The sequence below is a fragment of the Chanodichthys erythropterus genome, chromosome 7 (genome assembly GCF_024489055.1).
Source record: "Chanodichthys erythropterus isolate Z2021 chromosome 7, ASM2448905v1, whole genome shotgun sequence".
In the NCBI taxonomy this organism is placed as follows: Eukaryota; Metazoa; Chordata; class Actinopteri; order Cypriniformes; family Xenocyprididae; genus Chanodichthys; species Chanodichthys erythropterus.
Window position 1 is genome coordinate 30,980,752 of NC_090227.1, and position 7,345 is coordinate 30,988,096.

The following is a 7,345-nucleotide window of genomic DNA, read 5'->3' on the forward strand; positions in this document are numbered from 1 at the left end:
TAAATGTGACTGCAGCTTAATAAACCAGAATTACAGTAATTTACACTCATATCTGTGAAAGACCTATTTAACAGGCTTTGGATTTTTTGCCTTGTTTGAATATTTCATTTCCACTGAAAGGGCAGCTGTCGAATGGCATTGTTTACAGTTCACCAGTTATTAACAACTTGTTTTGTGGTCCAAATTGTGATAGAACTGCAGTAACTTTGTCAAGTCATGTGATAATACCTACTTTGGAAACAGTCTGTTCTATAATCATTCGAGGCTGCTGGTATCTCTGGCAACACAGAATAATGATTCATTAAAATGTATTTGTAAGTATTTTAAAGGTTAAATTCTTATCCTCTCAAACACTCAAAAGCTGTCAAATGATACTCATAGGATCTTGCAGATAACCTCATTTCAGATTAAACTCACTGATTACCAGAGAAAATCACATGCAAAAAGCAAATGAGTGTCATTGAGTAAGTCATGAGGTGTGAAATATGCGATATAAAAGTGACAAGCGAAATGCAGCTCCTATAATGTCAGTCTGCACCATCAAATTTAAAGTGCAGCTTTTCCTCAATATTCACATTTGTACTTGCATGTGCTAAAAAAAAAAAAAAAAAAATAGTGCACAGAAATATGTGAGGTGTGCTATTAAAGGGTTTTAGACATAAAAAAGAAAATTGTCTACTAAAAAAGTGTCCCCTTCTTCTTCTAATAAAATCTGCTTTTGTGTTTCACAAAAGAAAGGAAGTCATACAGAGTTGGAATGATGTGAGTGTAAGTAAATGATGACAGAAATTTAATTTTTGAGTGAACTATCTCTATTAAATTATTAATTTGTGGAACACTCATGTTATCAAAACTATGGCATACAATCCTCACAGGGAAAGACAGATAACCTTTTTCAAGATTACCCTTTTAAAACGTTTTCCTCAAGAATATATAATAGGCTGAGGTACACTATATTGCCAAAAGTTTTGGGACACCTGCCTTTACGTGCACATGAACTTTAATGACATCCCATTCTTAATCCGTAGGGTTTAATATGGAGTTGGCCCACCCTTTGCAGCTATTACAGCTTCAACTCTTCTAGGAAGGCTTTCCACAAGGTTTAGGAGTGTGTTTATGGGAATTTTTGACCATTCTTCTAGAAGCGCATTTGTGAGGTCAGGCAGTGATGTTGGCGAGAAGGCCTGGCTCACAGTCTCCGCTCTAATTCATCCCAAAGGTGTTGAGGTCGGGACTCTGTGCAGGCCAGTCAAGTTCCTCCACACCAAACTTGCTCATCCATGTCTTTATGGACCTTGCTTTGTGCACTGGTGCGCAGTCATGTTGGAACAGGAAGGGACCATCCCCAAACTGTTCCCACAAAGTTGGGAGCCTGAAATTGTCCAAAATGTCTTGGTATGCTGAAGCATTAAGAGTTCATTTCACTGGAACTAAGGGGCTAAGCCCAACCCCTGATAAACAACCCCAGACCATAATCCTCCCTCCACCAAACTTTACACTTGACACAATGCAGTCAGGCAAGTACTGTTCTCCTGACAACCGCCAAACCCAGACTCATCTATTGGACTGCCAGACAGAGAAGCGTGATTCGCCACTCCAGAGAACACGTCTCAACTGATCTTGAGTCCAGTGGCGACATGCTTTACACCACTGCATCCTTTCACTTGGTGAAGTAAGGCTTGGATGCAGCTGCCCATTCCATGAAGGTCTCTAAGCACTGTTCTTGAGCTAATCTAAAGGCCACACGAAGTTTGGAGGTCTGTAGCTATTGACCCTGCAGAAAGTTGGTAACTTCTGCGCACTGTGTGCATCAGCATGCGCTGACCCCGCTCTGTGATTTTATGTGGCCTATCGCTTCGTGGCTGAGTTGCTGTTGTTCCCAATTGCTTCTACTTTGTTATGATACCACTAATAGTTGACCGTGGAATATTTAGTACTGAGGAAATTTCACAAATTGACCAAACTGCGTTGTTATGACAACGGGCGGTTCACATATGCATGCGCCGAACGCGTCTTTCCCATGGTCTTTCCGCGCTCATGGGGAAAGGACTTTCTCTGAAAGGCTCGCGCGAGACTGAACGGAACGCGGGAAATGAAGTATGGAATGAGCACCGCGATGCGACCGCAAAAGGCACTTTCACTTTCACGATCAAAGTGCACGCCATTGATAAGCATTGAAATGCAGTATTACAGTATTACAGTATACACATAACAATGAAACGCACAGATCTCCTCTCGTGCGTCCTCCACTGGATGAGGCAATATCACTTTCGTTTCTATTTCAGATATCTCTTTTATGGATGCAATCAATGCTTTTGCCTTTCAAGATGTAATTACCGAAATCAAAACAGTCCATAAACTATAAATCCTCATGAAAACATCAGTCAAGCCAGCTCGCGCGTCAACCTGAGAGATCAGCCTCCTTACCTTAAAGTGTCAAATTTCTCGGTTTCTGAATGGACGGTTTGGCTTGATTGACAAACGCTAACGCTCGGGCATGATTTGTATACCATCGACCTGTGCTAAAACGTTAGCACGCTTTGATCGATGGTTTGGAGATCGTGTGTTTCTCCGTTTGAGAGCGCATTTCCTGTTCACATCCGCGACAAAACAGCTGATTATTTACGAACAAAGCTCACAGAAACGTGAAAATGGTTTCATTTGAAAGAAAATATCCTAAGCTAAAAGGTGATATAGTGTGACTGAAGCAGCCCTTATCAAAAGTGCGGGGGTCGACTTCTATATTTTCAAAACCGCGGGGGTCCTGACCCCCCTGTCCCCCGTGCCAACGGCGCCCCTGCACTGAGCTCCCGAAAACAACCCATTCTTTAATAAATGTTTGTAGAAGCAGTCTGCATGCCTAGGTGCTTGATTTTATACACCTGTGGCCATGGAAGTGATTGGAACACCTGAAGATTTGAAGGGGTGTCCTAATACTTTTGGCAATATAGTGTATATTCAGAACATTTTTCATATCCTAAAGCTGTTTCAATAAGAATAGGTGATATTTTCAAAGGTCTGTTGTATTACAGAAGCATTTTTTGGTCAATATGAGCAAAAAAAAGTGATCAGGTGGTGAACATCATACAGATATCTGGAATATAAAAGACTTTGGGCCAAGTTTTACTAACCTATTTGAAATTTTCAGCTCAAAAACAATATAAATAAGATAAATATATTGTATTGAGAATATTCATTACTGCAAACTGCCAAAAGTAACATTACTTGTTTACAGCATGTTAAACATTAGGTGTTTTAATATTCAGGAACTTGTTTTGTAACCATTTAAAATGTTCTGTAATCCACATTGAATAGTTTGCCTGCATGATATTTACAAAAGAGAAACCATAAAAAGGAAACCAATCAAAAGAAGCTCCTGAGATGACAACCATTAGATGTTCAGAAATGATACTGATTTAATTTGCATGAAAACTGGGTTCTTATCTGTAATCTCTCTGGAAGTGAATGCATAATTTTCATTCCATGGTATCTACCAAGTGACCATGTTTTATGGTTGAATGATAATGGTGTTGAGGAATTATTTAAAATGGCTTTTCACAGTGGCAGCTGGTGAATGTTCCGCGTACTGGAGCGCCAGCCAACCTGAGGCCTGTTAAAGTGATGCTCGGTTAAGCAAAGCGCACATATAACGCTGCCTCACGTTCTAATACGCCACCTCAATCACCCTTCTGTAAACATGATCATCTTGGCAAATAGCAGTGTGGAGATTATCGTTTTTAATTTACTTGTTGAATGTGCAGCGGAGTGGGCAAAGTAAATCATGCGTACTTTATGATCTCCAGTCGAGACCACAGGAAACAAGAATGGGTTATGAGCAGTACATAATGCCAGTTTGCCACTGTTTTCTGGTATAAGTTACTACAAATATTTGAGCATTGCATTATTAAACATTTAAAATGTAACAATATGGTTGTGCAACACACACGATGACAAGGATGAAGATCAAATGGTTGTCTTTAATAATCAGAACAGCATAAATCCAACTACAAGCAAGCAACACAACCTTAGCATATACAAGACCCAACAGTGAAACTATGGACTATGGAGATAATGAAATGACTAATTAGTGCACAGCTGAAACTAATGAGTGTCCATGACAACAAACTAACTAAGGGAAAACAGTACTGACTGAAAACAAAAGTCCATGTGGTGTGAGAGTGTGACAGTAACCCTATATATATTTATATATATCTCTCTATATTTATATATATATATATATATATATATATATATATATATATACACTATATGGTTACAAAGTACAAATACATTTACAACAAATTTTGTATTTAATGCAATTTAATTGTGTGGAAGTGCTGAGGTCCAACTAAAGATATACTTAAGTATATCTGATTGTGCTAAAGTGGAACTATTGCAAGTACGCTTTAGGTACACAAAGCTTTACAAATCTTTTGTTTCAATTTAATTTTGTTTTTGTTTCGCCAAAGTCACATGATTTCAGTAAACGAGGCTTCGTTTATGCGATCCGAACCACTGATTCGAGAAAGCTTCGAAGCAGTGTTTTGACATTGGCTGTCACTAGATATTTTTGAAAAGTTTAAGTTTTATCTATTTATTTATTTATTTATTTGGTGCACAAAAAGTATTCTCGTCGCTTTATAATATTAAAGGAACACTCCACTTTTTTTGAAAATAGGCTCATTTTCCAACTCCCCTAGAGTTAAACAGTTGAGTTTTACCGTTTTCGAATCCATTCAGCCGATCTCCGGTTCTGGCGGTACAAATTTTAGCATAGCTTAGCATAGTTCATTGAATCTGATTAGACCGTTAGCATCGCGCTTAAAAATGACCAAAGAGTTTTGATATTTTTCCTATTTAAAACTTGACTCTTCTGTAGTTAAATCGTGTACTAAGACCGGCGGAAAATGAAAAGTTGTGATTTTCTAGGCTGATATGGCTAGGAACTATACTCTCATTCAGGCGTAATAATCAAGGAACTTTGCTGCCGTATCATGGCTGCAGCAGGCGCAATGATATTACGCAGCGTTTCTCACAAACGTCTCCATGGTTGCAAGGCACGTTCCCTGTGCAAGCAGGGGCTCACGGGCGCTGCGTAATATCATTGCACTGCTGCAGCCATGGAACAGCAGCAAAGTTCCTTGATTATTACGCCTGAATGAGAGTCTAGTTCCTAGCAATATCAGCCTAGAAAATCGCAACTTTTCATTTTCTGTCGGTCTTAGTACACGATTTAACTACAGAAGAGTCAAGTTTTAAATAGGAAAAATATCAAAACTCTTTTCATTTTTATCATTTTGTCATTTTTAAGCGCGATGCTAACGGTCTAATCAGATTCAATGAACTATGCTAAGCTATGCTAAAAGTGGTACCGCCAGAACCGGAGATCGGCTGAATGGATTCGAAAACGGTAAAACTCAACTGTTTAACTCTAGGGGAGTTGGAAAATGAGCCTATTTTCAAAAAAAGTGGAATGTTCCTTTAAGGTAGAACCACTGTAGTCACATGAAATGTTTTTAATATATCTTTAGTACCTTTCTGGATCTTGAGAGGTTCAGTGACATTGCTGGCAATAGAGGCCTCACTGAGCCATCAGATTTCATCAAAAATATCTTAATTTGTGTTCCGAAGATGAATGAAGGTCTTATGTGTTTGGAACAACATGAGGGTGAGTAATAAAAAAAAAATGAATGTAATGAATGTTTATTATTTGAACAAGACAAAATTTAATTTGTTTTAAAAAAAATGATAGTTTGTGAGCTGCAGGAGCTTATCTATGTTTTTATACAATGCTGAAAAGCCTCATATCTTGGATTTCTTAGAAAACTGGCCACCACTGTGCCCTTATTGACAGGCATATCTATATACTCACAAACAAATATCTTATGGTAGGTTGATGTTGAATGCATTTGTGATGCTCACTGTTAAATCTAATGATTAATGCTGAAGTCACACTTGGCTTTGAAAAATTACTTTGGACCCAGCAACTGTCACGGTCTCACCAGACTCCACGGTCTCACACACCCAATGCTCACTCTCACCCGAATACTGATCACCTGCACCTATCCCTCATCGGCTCGCCAATCACGTTATCTCATAAAAGCACACATCTCACAGTCATTCTTTGTCTGGTCTCAAACATGGATTACAGACTCCTTACCTGCTATCCTCACCTGAGTATACTACAAGTGGTATCCTAGTAAGACTCCTACTTCAGTGATCTCCAGTGTGCTCTACAACTCCAGTCACAGTCAATATCTCTAAAACATGGTAAAGAAACAAAGACTCTGGTTATTCTGCGTTCATTCATGTGCTCTTCATGTTCTCTGTATCATCATAGACTTATCCATTGCTCACCTGCTTACTTTGTTTATCCTCTGTTTCAATAAATGCTGTTTGGGTAAGACTAACTCTCTGTCTCTGAGTCTGATTATTCCCTGACAGAAACACTGCGAACCATGCAGTTTTTAGGTTTCTATGTTCTCAAGAGTCAGTCTGTGGTGTTTAGGTCCTGTAATGTTCAAATGTCACAGGAGAACTTAAACTTTGCCTGGCAGCTGAAGTTGAAACTTAAATTATAGTTTTTGTTTCTGGTCTCCTGCATGTTCAAATCAGTGTTGTGCGCCATTCAAAAATTAATTGTGAATGCTATTAAATTGATTAATTTAATTTCAATTCAGGTAGCAAACAGGATGCAGAACTGTAGTTTGAATTTGAAATTTTGAAAGTTTAAAAAGCCTTGAAGTTTGAAGATTTATATGGATGGATGGATGGATATTTGTATTTTTTTTTTTTTTTTAATCATATTTAATATATTGACATTTATGGGCCAAGGTCCACTTCATTTCCTGTCTGTTGTAGCCAAATTCACATTCATAAATTGAAAGGGAACCAGTTCTTCAATTGTGAATTCTAACTGAAATTAATCAAAGACTATAGAAGAACACAAGACGGGTCACTCTTATTGTTTTGAATGGGAGAAAGTGCAACGCACAATATGGCGGAATAAGTCCCGCCTTCTAAACAAGAGCCAATCGCTAATTGGTAAAGTCATCACATCACTGCAGCAGCCGTTAGAAGCTCCGGTTCTTATAGAAACAGTCAGACTTGCGCCTCCGAAATGAGACACAAGAGACGCGCGTTTAATTGATCCAGCATGAAAAAATATTTTTTTTGTCATGATTTGAGCATTTAGAAACAAAATTTATGAGGCAGTTGTTGTCATATTTCATTGGTGATTTTAAATATTAAATTTAATCGAAAGCTTGGCAAACAGCTTTGGAGAATTTGATGTTTCCCCATTCAAACAGATGGGAGCTGCACTTGCATGGCCGAGAGGCGTTTC